General features: G+C 38.3%; 1 protein-coding gene across 3 annotated transcripts in view; it reads left to right on the top strand.

Annotated features, from left to right (window-relative positions):
* Nucleotides 1-6,835: 6,835 nt before the first annotated feature.
* The window catches only part of LOC103681563 (zinc finger protein 420), a 56,468-nt gene continuing 48,866 nt past the window's right edge, over nucleotides 6,836-14,437 (top strand). For 2 of the 3 annotated variants that reach the window (XM_040632780.1, XM_040632778.1), the window contains exons 1-2: nucleotides 6,836-7,016; nucleotides 8,591-8,641. The gene's annotated coding sequence lies outside the window, so the exon portion shown is untranslated. Of the gene's footprint in view, nucleotides 7,017-7,541; nucleotides 8,642-14,437 lie in introns of those variants that run through there. The other variant, XM_040632779.1, reaches the window with a different exon arrangement.

Here is a 14,437-nt window from a genome sequence, read left to right as displayed (position 1 = left end):
CCACCTTTAAGAGGAGAAACACCTCATTTTTTGAGACCAAAGTAAAGAAGGTATAGGGAAAACTGTGGATCACAATTTCAAAAATATGACAAAGCAATTAACTTTGTGCCCATGAAAATTGTTTTTCCTCTGAGAAATTAATTAGCTTTATAAATGAAAGATGAGATAAACTATGTAATGAATTTTGCTAACTTTATGTCCTAATTTGTTTTTCCTTTGAGTCAGATTCAAATTTAAAGCTTAATTCTAAATTATTTCTTCTGCATATTCTAATTGCAGTTTTCTCCTGGTCTTACTAATTTATATTTTTTCCTGCCTGATTTCCATCCATTTGGGGTTTTTCATCTTATCGTTGAGATTACTGGCCTACTTTATCTTCAGTGCAGAATAAAATAGTAAGACAAACCCCCATCATTTAAAACTCACTTGGGACTTGATAATTTCTTCCTGGAAGAGAACAGAATCCTGAAATGGCCAAGGTGGGTAATAGGTGAAAAGAAGCCATGAAAAATCAGGCTTACTTAGTAGCTCCAGACAAGTCATATTAGAAATCTCCAGGTAAATAAGCTCAAGCACCTTGTGGGGGAACAATCTTAAGATTCATCAAAAGCCAAGAATGACCACAGTTTAGAGGCATCAATATATACAAGCATGACAAAAGCTTATGGAGCTTCAATGTGAATTTTAAAAACTATTTTAAGATTAGAAATATAATTCACAAGGTATTTTTAAAGACCACCCCATACTTTTCTTAAATTCATCTACCTAATCTCAAACTTAGGGAACAGTTGCAAATTTAGTGCAAAGAACTTTTTTCCCTGAACCATTCGAGTAAATTGCTGAAGATGCTGGGTATTTCCTACAAGCAAAGATATGTCCCTATGTAACCACAATACAATGATTAGAATCAAGAAATTAACATTAAGGGGCACCTGGATGGCTCAGTCAGTTAAGCATCTGCCTTTGGCTCAGGTCATGATCCAGGGGTCCTGGGATCAAGCCCTGTGTTGGGCTTCCTGCTCAGCGGGGAGTCTGCTTCTCCCCTGCCCCGCTCCCTCCTTGTGCAAATCTTAAAAAAAGAAATTAATACATTACTACCATCTACATTAGATCCCATCCAAGTTTTACCAGTGGGCCAATGTCATTTGCACTAAAGGATCCAGTTCAGAATCACACACTGTGTTGAAATGTCCTGTCTCTTCAATCTCCTTTAGTCTGAAACAGTTTTTGTCTTGCCCTGACTTTTATAATCTTGACACTTTTGATGACTATAAGTCGGTCTTTGGAGAATCTCTCTCCAGTTTGGTGTTCTTTGATGTTTCCTCATGATCAGGTTATGCATTTTGGAAAGAATGCCAACAGAAGTGGTGCTGCATTCTTCTCAGGGCATATCAGGAGACACATGATGACTGGGGATATTTTTTTAAAATCAGTTAATAAGGTATATCTGCCAGCCTTCTCCACTGTAAAATTATTTTTTCCCTTTGTAATTAGTAAGGATTTTACAGGAGGGAGTATTCTGAGATTGATATAAATTTCCCTTCCTTCAGCAAAATTTCAATTTATTAATTTATATCAGCATGGACTTGTGATTTCCTATTTCATTCAAAGCTTATAATCTATTACTGTTATTATTTATATTAGTATTAGGTTTGTCTGAGATTTGGCAAGTGGAAACCCCTTCAATCCAGCTTCTGTGGCTTTTTTTTTTTTAATTTTATTCTTCTGAGAGAAAGTGAGAGAGAGAGAGCATGAGCAGGGGGAGGGACAGAAGGAGAGAGAGAATCTCCAGCAGACCCCACACCCAGCACAGAGCCCGACATGGGGCTTGATCCCAGGACCCTGAGATCATGACCTGAGCTGAAATCAGGAGTCAGATGCTTAACTGACCAAGCCACCCAGGCACCCCTCTGTGGCCTTCTAATAACCCGTCCCTACATTCCTGTATGTGAAAGTGGGCATGTCCTCACTTTCACATACAAGATGTTCTACGTTCATCTTGTATTCACTCTGCCCCATGACTGGAATCAATTTCTTAAAAGAGCCCTGGTTCCTATTAGTGAGGAAAATGGTATTTGGACACCATGATCTGGGTACTAGCATGCTTATTGCTACTGCAGTGTCACTGTTCCCAGGCCCTCTAAGTGGATAAAGCTAATGAATATAAATACACACATAGATTGCATACGCACATTTATATCTATACTTATTTTTATATCTATGTATCTATAATGAAAATAAGTTTGCACAAATACAATTCTAATCTAAAACCACTGAGTTCATTCTAGTTGTATTCCTTTTCATATGTGTAACTCCCTTCCCTGACAAAGAAATGTTCATTTTATTATCCTTAAATATAGTTATGTGTATACAAAACATATTTGGATAATCTTCCTGGAAGTAATCAATACCCCATTGCCACTGCCATGCTCTCCCTGGACAGATACTCCTCACCATGCTCAGGCCCTCACACTGTTCTGCAGGGCTAATATGGCTTTACTGACATGTATACCTACCTTGCTCAGTTCCACCTAATGGCTTAAGGATTAAATTGTTAGGAAGAGAATGAAAAGTGAAGACTTTCCCACCTAGGTCAGAGAGATGTGATGTGAAAAGGACTAAAACTGCTGTTGTTGGCTTTAAAGATGGAGGGAGGGGGCCATGAGCTAAGGCATGTGAGAGCCTCTAGGCTGGTAACAGTTCCCAGCTTATAGCCAACAAGAAAATGAAGATCTCAGATCTACAGACAACAGGAACTAAATTTTGTCAATAACCCAAATAAGCAGGAAACAGATTCTCCCCTAAAGCCTCCAGAAAATAACACAGCCCTGATGAGTTGGTGTGGTGATTTTAATGTGGTGAGACCCATACTGGACTTCTGACCTTCAGAACTGTAAGATAATAAATTTGTGGTTTTTTTCAAGTCACAAAATTTGTGCGAATTGGTGACAGCAGCAGGGGAAGACTAATACATGGTCATTTAATTTTCAACGAGGGTCCAAAGACTTCTGTTGAAAATACCATTTGCAACAAAATGGTATTGAAACAATTTGATATCTATATAGAAAAAAAATCTCAATCCCTATCTGACACCATGAACAAAAATTATTTCAAAATAAGTCCTAGACCTAATATAAAAAACTGCAATTATAAAGCTTCCAGAAAAAAACATAGGTAACTATTTAAATATTTTTCAAACTTTGGCAGCAGACAAGTTTCTTAAGTCACAGAAAGCAGTAACTATGAGAGAAAAAAACTGATAAATTAAATGTTATAAAAAAGCCTTTGCTCATCAAAAGACACTATTAAAAAATGACCAGGAAATCCAAAGGCTAGGAGAAATATTCACAAAACATCTGTCTGACAGAGGACTGATATATTGGATATATTAAAATTTATATAACTTAACAATGAAAATATGATCAATTAAAAATGGACAGAAAATTTGAGCAAAGGAAATGTTCAAATGGCTAATAAGTGCATAAAAAATGGTCAACATCAACAGTCATTAGGGAAATGCAGTTAAAACCACTATAAGACACTACAGAACACAATATGAGATACATATTCAGAATGACAGCACTAAATATTGGTGAAAATGTAGAGAAACTGGAACTCTTATACACTGTTGGGAGTGTAAAATGGTACAACTATTTTGGATAAAGTCCTGGCAGAAACTTGTAAAACTGAACTTACATACTGTGTCCAAACAATTCTACTCCTAGGTGTTTATCCAAAAGATATGAAAAAATACATTCATAAAAAGACATATCCAAGAATGTTTATAACCATATCATAATAGCAAAATACCTGGAAATATCCCAGAAGCCCACCAAGAGGAGAATGGATAAAGAAACTGTGATATAGCAGCCATACCATGGAATTCAACTCTGTAATAAGAACTATTTAGATACACCATAAACACACACACATATCACAACATGGATGAATTTTAACAATGTTATCCTGGGACCTGACTGGGAAGGAGCCTGAGGGAATTTTCTAGTGTGATGATATTTTTTCTTTGATAGGATTTTGGTTTGCACAGTGTATGAATGTGCCATTCCATCAATACAATGGTGGAGTTAGTATCCATTATTTTATACTGAATTTATTCCCAGGCCATAAGTTTTTGTTTCTTCCGTTTCTTCTGAGGTATCTTTTTCTTCTGTGTAACGAACTCTTATGGTTTAGGAACAATCCTCTCTTTCGGTAAGGATCACCTCAATGTGGCAGGGTGAAGTCATGTATGAATTAATTCGACCACGAGCTCTGTAAGTTCCGCACTGCATCTTGGGGACTTTGTTCACCTGGATGTGCTTAATGCCCAGAGAAGCTACATTTATTTATCTTATTTTATTTTTTTTTATTTTTTTTTTTTAAAGATTTTTATTTATTTATTCGACAGAGACAGAGACAGCCAGCGAGAGAGGGAACACAAGCAGGGGGAGTGGGACAGGAAGAAGCAGGCTCCCAGCAGAGGAGCCTGATGTGGGGCTCGATCCCAGAACGCCGGGATCACGCCCTGAGCCGAAAACAGACGCTTAACCGCTGTACCACCCAGGCGCCCCTATCTTATTTTATTTTTATTTTTTAAAGATTTTATTTATTTATGTGACAGAGACAGCCAGCGAGAGAGGGAACACAGCAGGGGAGTGGGAGAGGAAGAAGCAGGCTCCCAGCGAGGAGCCCGATGTGGGACTGGATCCCGATGTGGGACTGGATCCCGGAACGCCAGGATCAAGCCCTGAGCCGAAGGCAGACGCTTAACGACTGCACTACCCAGGCGCCCCGAGAAGCTACATTTAAATCCTTAAGTCCAACGTTATTCTCTGCATTTTTAAGCATGTACAATAATAATTCAGCATTCTATGTCCAACCCCACTGTTTGTCCACAGAACAGTTATGTTAGATGTGTCATCAAAGAATAATTAGAAAAAAATCTATATGCTTAAGAAAGATTCCTCCAAATTATTTATGGGTGAAAAAAATCAGAGCAAAAATTTGAAAAGTATTTAAAACTGATTGATGAGACTACTACATATACCAAAATTTGTAGGATGCAGCCAAAGTAGTACATAAAAGTTATAACCTTAAGAATTTATGTTAGAAGTATAAAAATTAACAACTATCCAACTTAAAATGTGAGGAAAAAAATGGCAGAATAAACTGAAAGAAAGTAAAGAATAAAAAATGCTAAATAAAGGGAATAGTAAAAGATTTATATAGTGAAGAGGATTAAAAAGGTCCCAAATAGGTCTTTGTATTATCATATACTAAAATTATAATGCTGTGTTAATTAAGACCATGTATATATAAGTAAACAGTGCAGGGAATAATAAATTGACCAACAGAATTTAATAAATAGCCTCCTAACAGTTCCATATATATAGATAACCTAATTTATGACAGTTGGTAAGAGGGGAAAATATAGCCTTTTCGTAATGAGAGACAATTGGTATACACACACACACACACACACACACACACACACTGCACCCCTCCTTTGTCTTACAGAAAGAGATCGATTCCAAGAGATTTTGATAACAACAACAAAAAAACGTGTAAGGCAAAACTATAATGCTTTAAGAATATAGAAAACTAAAATTATGACTTTTTAAAAAATATTTTTGAGCACACAAACAGGCGCCTGCGCCTGTGTGGGGAGCGACAGAGGGCGAGAATCCTCCAGTAGACTCCCACCCCTCCCCCCAGCCTGATGCAGGTCTCCATCCTGCAACCCATGAGATCATGACCTGAGCCGAAACCAAGAACTTTATTTTCTCTCCACAAGGCAAGGTAAAATCTTATGTATAAAGTTATTTAATTATTTTATTAGTTGATGGCCTCTCAACCTTACCCAATAATGTCCCCATAATAGAAGAAAATGGGTGCTCACATTGCAGGGCTGTGCCAGAGGTAAAAAGCAGTTAAGCTAGGACTGGCTTTGAAATCAAATTTCTTGAAAACAAAACTGTTGATTTTGAGTTCTTCCCTATAACACGTATATTTAATCCAATAGAAAAATCATGTCTAAATTATTTGCCAGATAAATTTGATACTCCCCCCCTCCCCCCGTTAAATTAGTGCTCAAGAAAGAAATAACTTGACCATCCATCGGGAAGACCTCCCGCTCCTCTGGGAGTCAAACTCCTACAGACACTCCGAAATAAAGGCATGAGAAAAGCACATCTGCATAACACAAACATCACCAGTCACGCAACTACTCTCAATTATGAACCCAAAACAAACCACAATAGCAGAGGTCCCTTCCTCCGTCCTACAATCCCACAAGTTACGCCATTACCCACTTCACGCCACGGCCTGCAGACTCAACTCAGTCGAAATACAGCCACACACCCATCCGCCCAGGGACTCCCCAGTCCGCCGGACAACGTCTCCCGCTGTCTCACACACACCAAAAGGCCTGGCAAAGGCACCTTGGACTCCTCTCAGGTCCAAAGACTTCAAAAAGCCTGGCAAGGCACACTGGGGGTCTCTGCGAGTCTGAGGCGCTGGCTGGTCCCCGCCTCAGCTCCAGCTCCTCCTCCGCACCTGCCCGCCTGAGGGTCCGTCCCACCTTCTCTGGATCCGGTTAACACCCTGGGACCGCTCAACACTGGCGGTCTCTGTCCCCAACTGCCCCAGCTGCGCGCGCCAGACGCCTGCGCACTGAACGCAGGCGGGCACTCCCAGAAACACCCGCGGCCCGGCTGTTGGCGCTAGCGGGTTTCAGCCGCGGAGTCCAGGAACCTCGCGGAGAGTTAGTAAACCCGACATCCTAGCGTTCTGGCCCGCCAACCTATAGCCTTCCCCGCGTTGGACTACATTTCCCAGAGCCACCGCGTCCCCAATGCGGCTTCATTTCCGTTTGTTCGCGCGATTTGGGGACCTCGCGTGGGGAGGGCAGAGTCTGTGGAGGATCTTGGCCCGGCTCCGGCTGGGCGGGCGAACCCGAAATCGGGGCTCGGACCCGGGAGCCAGATCCTGGATCGTGAACCGCACCTTCTGTCGAGGTGAGGATGTCCGGAATGCCGGGGCGGAAGCGTCGCTGGAATTGCCTGTGCGTCGGTCTCCAGCCGTTTTGTGTTGTGAGACAGCCAGCCTGTTATTGGTGTGGCGAATGGACGTGTGCGACTGTGGTTTTGTGTGTAAGCGTTTGTGTGAGGGTGAGTTGTGACTGCGGGTGTAGTAATACTGCTGTGACAATGTGTTTGTGACCGCGTGCTTAACTGACTGGAAATGTGCCTATGTGACAGTGTGATTGTGTGTGTACCTCGTATGTGACTGGGGGTTTGCTTGTGACTGTGAGCTGTGCGACAGTGCTGTTGTGACAGGGTGTTTGGATGTTCTTGGGTCACTTTGAGGTTGTGTATGCGATTGTGTATTGTGTGTATTACTGGGGTTTGTCTGTGACTTTAAGGTGTTATGAGAGTGTTGCTGTGACACGGTGGTTGTGACCACTTGTTTCTTTGACCTGGTACTTGGTTCTTTTTTTTTTTTTTTTTTTTTTTTCTTTTATTTTGTAATTGGTTTTTTTTTTTTTTTTTTTTTTTTTTGTCTGATATGTGTGACTGTTGGAACTGTAAGTGTGCCACTTTCATGACTGTGTAAAGAGAGTAAAAGTACTGCTGTGAAAGGGTGGTTTTGGCCATGTGTATTCCTGATCCAAGGGTGCTTGGATGTGCTTGAGTGATTGTGTGCATGCTGTGTTTATTATTGGATTTTGTTTAAGATAAAAGGTGGTCTGAGGATGTAATATTTAATTTGGCAATTGTGGTCTGGCTGTGTGACCATGGAAATGTGGGTGACTTTGTCTAGTCATTTGTGTATTTTATAGTCTGTGATCTTACGGGAGTTTAGTGAGGTACAGAGATAAAATTGGATTTTTGTATTTTGGGGGTCCATTCTGGGACTGAGTCTGCCTGTGTGTCATGAGTCCCATGTGGCTTTGACGTCACAGAACTTGACTTCTTTCTCTTCCGACTTCAGTGATCCCCCTTCACACATGGCCTGTATGGCTTCATTTCTGTATCCATTCTTAGTTCACACTAGGATTGTAGATGTAGATTTCCGTTTGGCTTCCAGGTGTCCTCTCACCTTACAGCCTTAAGAATGTAGAATGCAGAAGGGTGACAGGAAGGAAAGAAGTCAGAAATTTAAGCCCCTGAATGAAGATTATGAGTTACTTCTAAGCCATAGACCTGTTTTTGACAAGATTAGAACTGATAGCACCTTTAAAACAGGCCATTTAGAAATGTAATGGGGTTCTAGGAATGGGAATACTTCTAGAGAATGTGCCAGAGGAGTCAGTCACACACTTTAGAACCTGTAGTACTTCACTGCAGGGCTCTGTCTCCAGTGGACAATTTTGAATCCAGCAGTAAATTCTGGTCCAAGACAGCTGTGGTCTTGAACCTTCCTTCTAAAACAAAAAGTGCAGAACTGTTCTACTCTCCTTCTGACTTTCCTCCTGGTTAACTGAGGGGTAGATTGGGGGCTGGGTGGATAAGAGCATGTGTTCTAATTCCGAGTATATCCTAAGAAAGGTCTACTATCTCATGGTTCCATTTTCTTTTCCTGAGAGTAGAGCCCAGAGGAGGAAAAAATGGCTGTTACACATTCAAAAGCAAAGTCTGAGGTAAGTAGATGTTTCCTCTGTTTCCCTTTATTATATAATAATAAATGCCTTTATTATTTCAGGACATAGGAATCTTTGTTTTCTCTTTGAAATTTCCTAGTTAAGCTTTCTCAAATGATGGAGGTGGCAAGGCAGTTTTCTGTAGATTGGGAGCAGGTAACACGTGCAGTTAATTTTGATAGATACTTCCCAACAGTGGTTGAATTGAGGAACAATGGATTTGAGACTCGTAAAGTTAAAAAGGAGATAATAATGTGTTATTTCTGACACAGCAGCATTCTTTTTTTTTTTTTTTTGAGAGAGAGAGACAGAAAGAGATTTTTGTTTGTTTTTTTTTTGAGAGAGAGACAGAAAGAGATAGATGTGGGGAAGAAGGGGGAGAGGGAGAGAGAGAATCTTAAGCAGGCTCCACACCCAGTGCAGAACTCGAGGTGGGTCTCCAGCTCACGACCCTGAGATCATGATCTGAGCCAAAATCAAGAGCCTGACATTTAACCAACTAAGCCACCCCAGGTGCCCCTGTTTGGTAATTTTCAAACATACACAAAAGTATAATGAACCATCATAGGCCCAGCTCAAAAGTTGTCACTTGCCAATCTTATTTATTCTGCCTTCAGTTTGAATTCATTTCTAATTTGATTTCTTCTTTGACTTATGGTTTATTTATAAATATGTTATTTAGTTTTCAGGTATTATGAGGATCTTCAGAGGTCTTTTTATTACTGATTTCTAATTTCATTCCATTGTGTTCATAAAACATACTTATGACTTGAATCCTTTAAAATTTATTAAGAGTAGTTTTGTGACCCAAAATGTGTGATTCTATCTTAGTAAATGTTTGATGTGCACTTGAAAAGACTGTATTCTGTTATTGTTGGGTAGAGAGTTCCATGTGAGCTAGGTAACGTAGGTTGACAGTGTTGTTGAAATCCCCTGTACCTTTACTGATTTTCTGTCTGTTGAATTTATTTCTTTCTCCTTGTAATTTCTATTAGTTTCTCCTTCATGTTTTTTGAAGCTCTGTTATTAGATACATAAAAGTTTTAGGTAATACGTCCTGTTGGTGAATTGATCCCTCTATCATTATGAAATGGTCTTCTTTATCCCTGGTAGTAGTCTTTGCTCTGAGCATCTACTTTGTCTGATATTTAATGTTGCCACTCCAGCTTTCTTTACATTTGTGTTAGCATGAAATATCTTTCTCTATCCTTTTATTTTTAACCTGTTTATGTTCTGGTGTTGGAGTGCATTTCTTGTTTGCTGCATTTAGTTAGATCTTGTGTTTTTATCCAGTTTGACAATTTCTGTCTTATAATTAAAGTATTTATACCATTTATATTTAGTGTGATCATTGATGTGGTTTAGGTCAAATCCTTCATCTTGTCCCATTTGTTCCCTATTCCCTTTTCCTTCTTTTCTGCCTTCTTTTGAATTGGGAGGGAGAGTTTCAAACTAACAATACCAATACTTTGACTAACAATCATTATGCAGAAAAACAATCAAGACTTCTTGGAGTTCAGTAGGGTATGACCTGTCCTACAGTTAGGCTCATCATGCTTTCTACTTTTAGTGATTGTTTTTCCCCCACTTTGATTTAATTTGATTTTTTTTTAATCTCCAAAATCAAAACTACAGAACAAGGTGAATTCAGAGAAGACCAGTGTTTATTCCTGTCCCTTTCAGCCTGTTTCCTTTTTCTCTGTATAGATAACTACCTGTACTTTTCTTTGGTGTATTCTTCCATTTTTCTTTTAAATGATGTATTTATGCATATGCATTTGTATGTATACGTGTATACACATACACGTATACATTTATTTTTTATATCTCCATTCCTAACTTAAAGGAAGTGAAATTCTATGTACAGTACACTACACCTTTTTTTCCCACATGTTTAATGTATCCTGGAGATCATTCTTAGCAGCCTACAGAGATTGTTCTTATTCTCTTTTATAATTATTCTGTTGTGTGGGTGTAATAGTTTATTCATCTAGTCTTCTATGAGTGGGCATTTGGGTTTTTTCCCCAATATTTTGCCATTATATAATATAGCAACCAATAACAGTGTATATGGTTTCTATTTGTAGATGTTTATCTTTGGGGCAAATTTCTAGAACTAGCCTACTTTTAGTTTATTTTTATGTTTTTGATATAAATTCCACCTGAATCACAACTCTTGAGTAATAATAAAATGGGTGCATTTCCTTATTTTTCCCCTTCTCCATCTTTTTTCCCTTACCCAAGTTAAAGGAAAAAAAAAAGGTGTTAGAGTTTATCTTTTGTCAAAAGACAAAATTCTTTTGTCTCAGAATTTACTGAGACTTTTTTAACCACTGCATGTCCTTTTTTAAAAATTTCACAAAGCTATTATTTCCTTGTTTTCTGAGATCAAGGTAATACAAAAGCAATGGAAGGAAATACAAAAAACAGTGAAGAAAATAACAATTACTCAAAAAACCTCCTTTGGACTGAATCATGGTTCATATTTGGAATCTATCCTTGAAGTCTTTTTTTTTTTTAACTTCTTCTTATAGAAAAATTCAAGCATGAAACTAAAAAGTATAATACTTCCCCATGTACCCAACCCATCCCTAAGCTTCAACAAATATCAATTTATAACTAAACATGTTTTTCATCTATAGATCCACTACTATCTCTCCCCACCAAAAAAAGGATTATTTTGAAGTAAATTCCAGATATGTATTTCATCCACAAATATTTTAATATGTGTGTCTAAAAGATAAGAACTTTTTACTTAGAAAACATAACCATGGGCCCCTGGGTGGTTCAGGCAGTTAAGCATCTGACTCTTGGTTTTGGCCCAGGTCATATCTTGCAGTCTTGGAATTGAGCCCCAAGTCCACCTCTGAGCTCAGAGTGGAGTCTGCTTCAGATTCTCTCTCCCTCTCCCCTGTGCTCACGGTCTCTCACTCACTCTCTTTCTCTCAAATAGATAAATAAAATCTTAAAAAAAAAAAAGACCACAATATCATCACTATAAAATAAACCCCACCTTTAATACTTTCTTAATGTTATGAAATAGGAAGTCAGTATTCACATTTCTCCCATTGTCCGTAAATATTTGTTAGAATTAAGATCCAAACGGGCGCCTGGGTGGCACAGCAGTTAAGCACCTGCCTTCTGCTCAGGGCGTGATCCCGGCGTTCCGGGATCGAGCCCCACATCGGGCTCCTCCGCTGTGAGCCTGCTTCTTCCTCTCGCACTCCCCCTGCTTGTGTTCCCTCTCTCGCTGGCTGTCTCTATCTCTGTCAAATAAATAAATAAAATCTTAAAAAAAAAAAAAAAAAAGATCCAAACAATGTCTATTTAGTGTAATAGTGTGTGATGTTTCTTAATCTTTCTTTCTCTTTTTTTGCAGTTTATTTGTTCCAGAAACAGTTTTCTTACAGAGTTACTGTATTCTGGATTTTGTTGGTTGTATATGTGTTGTATCATTTTACATGTTCCTGTATTTCTTCTAAACTGGTATTTAATTCTAGAGGCTTGATCAGGTTCAGGTTTTTTTGTGGTTTTGCTTGTTTGCTTTGCACTAATATTTCATACATAATGGTGTGTGCTGCATAACATTTGGTTGTTTTCCTTTACGTGATATTAGCAGCCATTGGTTATCTTTACTTGGAATTTATTATTAGAGTTACAAAATTATATTCTAATTCTCTTATTTTGTCTGCAATTATTAGTTGGAATACTTCTGTAAAGGGAACCATCCTCTCATCAGTGTCTTGGTTACTCTGAAGTATAGCTCATTTTAAAAAATTAGGATAAAAGCTTGCTTTTACTCATTATTTTTCAGCATCTTCCAAAGTTTATCCTATGTTTTCCTTTTAAATTATTATCATGAACTTGAAGATTTAAATATATTTGATATGTTTCAATCCATAGCAGTTATTATTCTTATTAATACTCAGATTGTTCATCTTTGATCTATGGGATCCTCTTTACCCCCTCTGATTGGGCTCCTTTTGGATTCTGTGGCCCTGGTTTTTGAAGTGGGTGAAGCCTTTTATTTGGTACTCTGTTGGCAGTGAAATGATTCCCTTCATCTGTGCTGTTCCATCTGACCCTCTCTAGGTACTGTTCCATGGGGGAACATAGACCATGGGGGAGCCAGTGCTTTCTTTGGGTTAGCCTCTTTTTGTACAAAGTGATTGGTAAGTGATTAAAAGCTTGACTGTTACTTTCATTCTGGCTTGTTTTTCATTCTGGCTTGTTGTCTTAGTTTTTCTGACAACTGGCAGCTCAGCTCTTTTCAGCTCATCTTTTGACATTTTGGTGTGGTATTCTTGACAGTTGGGTGTGGTAGCAGTTTTGTCAAGGTACTTGATAGTGTTGTATATAAATCCTCTATATCATCACTGCCATTTTTATCTACTCGTTTTGTTAGTTGCCGAGAGTAAGATGTTAAAATTTCCAAATCTGATTGTGGATTTGTCCATTTCTTTCTTTAGTTGTTAGTTTTTGCTTCATATATTTTGGTACTTTGTTGTTAAATCTGCACACATTTAGGATTTCTATGTCTTCTTGATGAATTTATCCTCTTTGTCTCTTGTAATAGTCTTTGTCTTGATCTCTGTTTTGTCTTATATTAATACGAGTACATAGGCTTTCTTTTGCTTAGTATTTTTGCTTAGTATGGTATACCTTCCTTAACCATTTTACATTCTTCTTTGTTTTTTAAGTTTTTATTTAAATTCCAGTTAACATACAGTGTAATATTAGTATCAGGTGTACAATATAGTGATTCAACATTTCCATACAGCAGCTGATGTTCATTTCAGCAAGTGCCCTCCTTAATCCCCATCACCTATTTTATCAGTCTCCCTGTCCACCTCACTTCTCGTAACCATCAGTTTGTTCTTTATAGTTAAGAGTCTCTTTCTTGGTTTGCTTCCCTCTTTGTGTTCCCCTTTGTTTGTTTTGTGTTTTAAATTCCACATATGCATGAAATCATATGATATTTGTCTTTCTTTGACTGAGTTATTTTGCATAGGATAATACTCTCTAGCTCCATCCATGTCATTGCAGAAGGCAAGATTTCATTCTTTTTATGGCTGAGTAATATTCCATTGTGTATATATACCACATTTTCTTTATCCATTCATCAGTCGATGGATACTTGGGCTATTTCCATAATTTGGCTATTGTTAATGCTGTTATAAAACATCAGGGTGCATGTATCCCTTTGAATTAGTATTTTTGTATTCTTTGGGTGAATACCTAGTAGTGCAATTGGGGGGTCATGGGGTAATTCTATTTTTAACTTTCTGAGGAACCACCATACTGTTTTCCAGAGTGGCTACACCAGTTTGCATTCCCACCAACAGTGCACAAGTGTTCTCCTTTAACCACATCCTAGCCAACACCTGTTGTTTCTATTATTGTTGATGTTGGCCATTCTGACAGGTATGAGGTGATATGTCATTGTAGTTTTGATTTGTCTTTCCCTGATGATCAGTGATATTGAGCATCTTTTCATCTGTCTGTTGTCTCACATTAATACAGATACACAGGCTTTCTTATGCTTAGTATTTGTATGGTATATCTTCCTCCACAACTTTACTTTCAATCCATCTGTGTCTTTATATTTAAAGTACATTTCTTATAAAGAACGTATAGTTGAAGCTTGCTTTTTTTTCTTGTCTTGACATTGTCTTTTAATTGGAGTGGTTGGATTATTTACCATTTAGTTTAATCCCTGCCGTGGACAGGAGCTCCCCAAATACCTCTTAAGAAGTGCTTGGCACATTTTACAGTTAGTTCATTTAAATTTCCTTG

This window comes from Ursus maritimus, unplaced genomic scaffold, assembly GCF_017311325.1.
Source record: "Ursus maritimus isolate PB19 unplaced genomic scaffold, ASM1731132v1 scaffold_19, whole genome shotgun sequence".
Lineage (NCBI taxonomy): Eukaryota > Metazoa > Chordata > Mammalia > Carnivora > Ursidae > Ursus > Ursus maritimus.
Note: the sequence above shows the minus strand (reverse complement) of the source record. Positions and strands in the feature narration are given on the sequence as shown.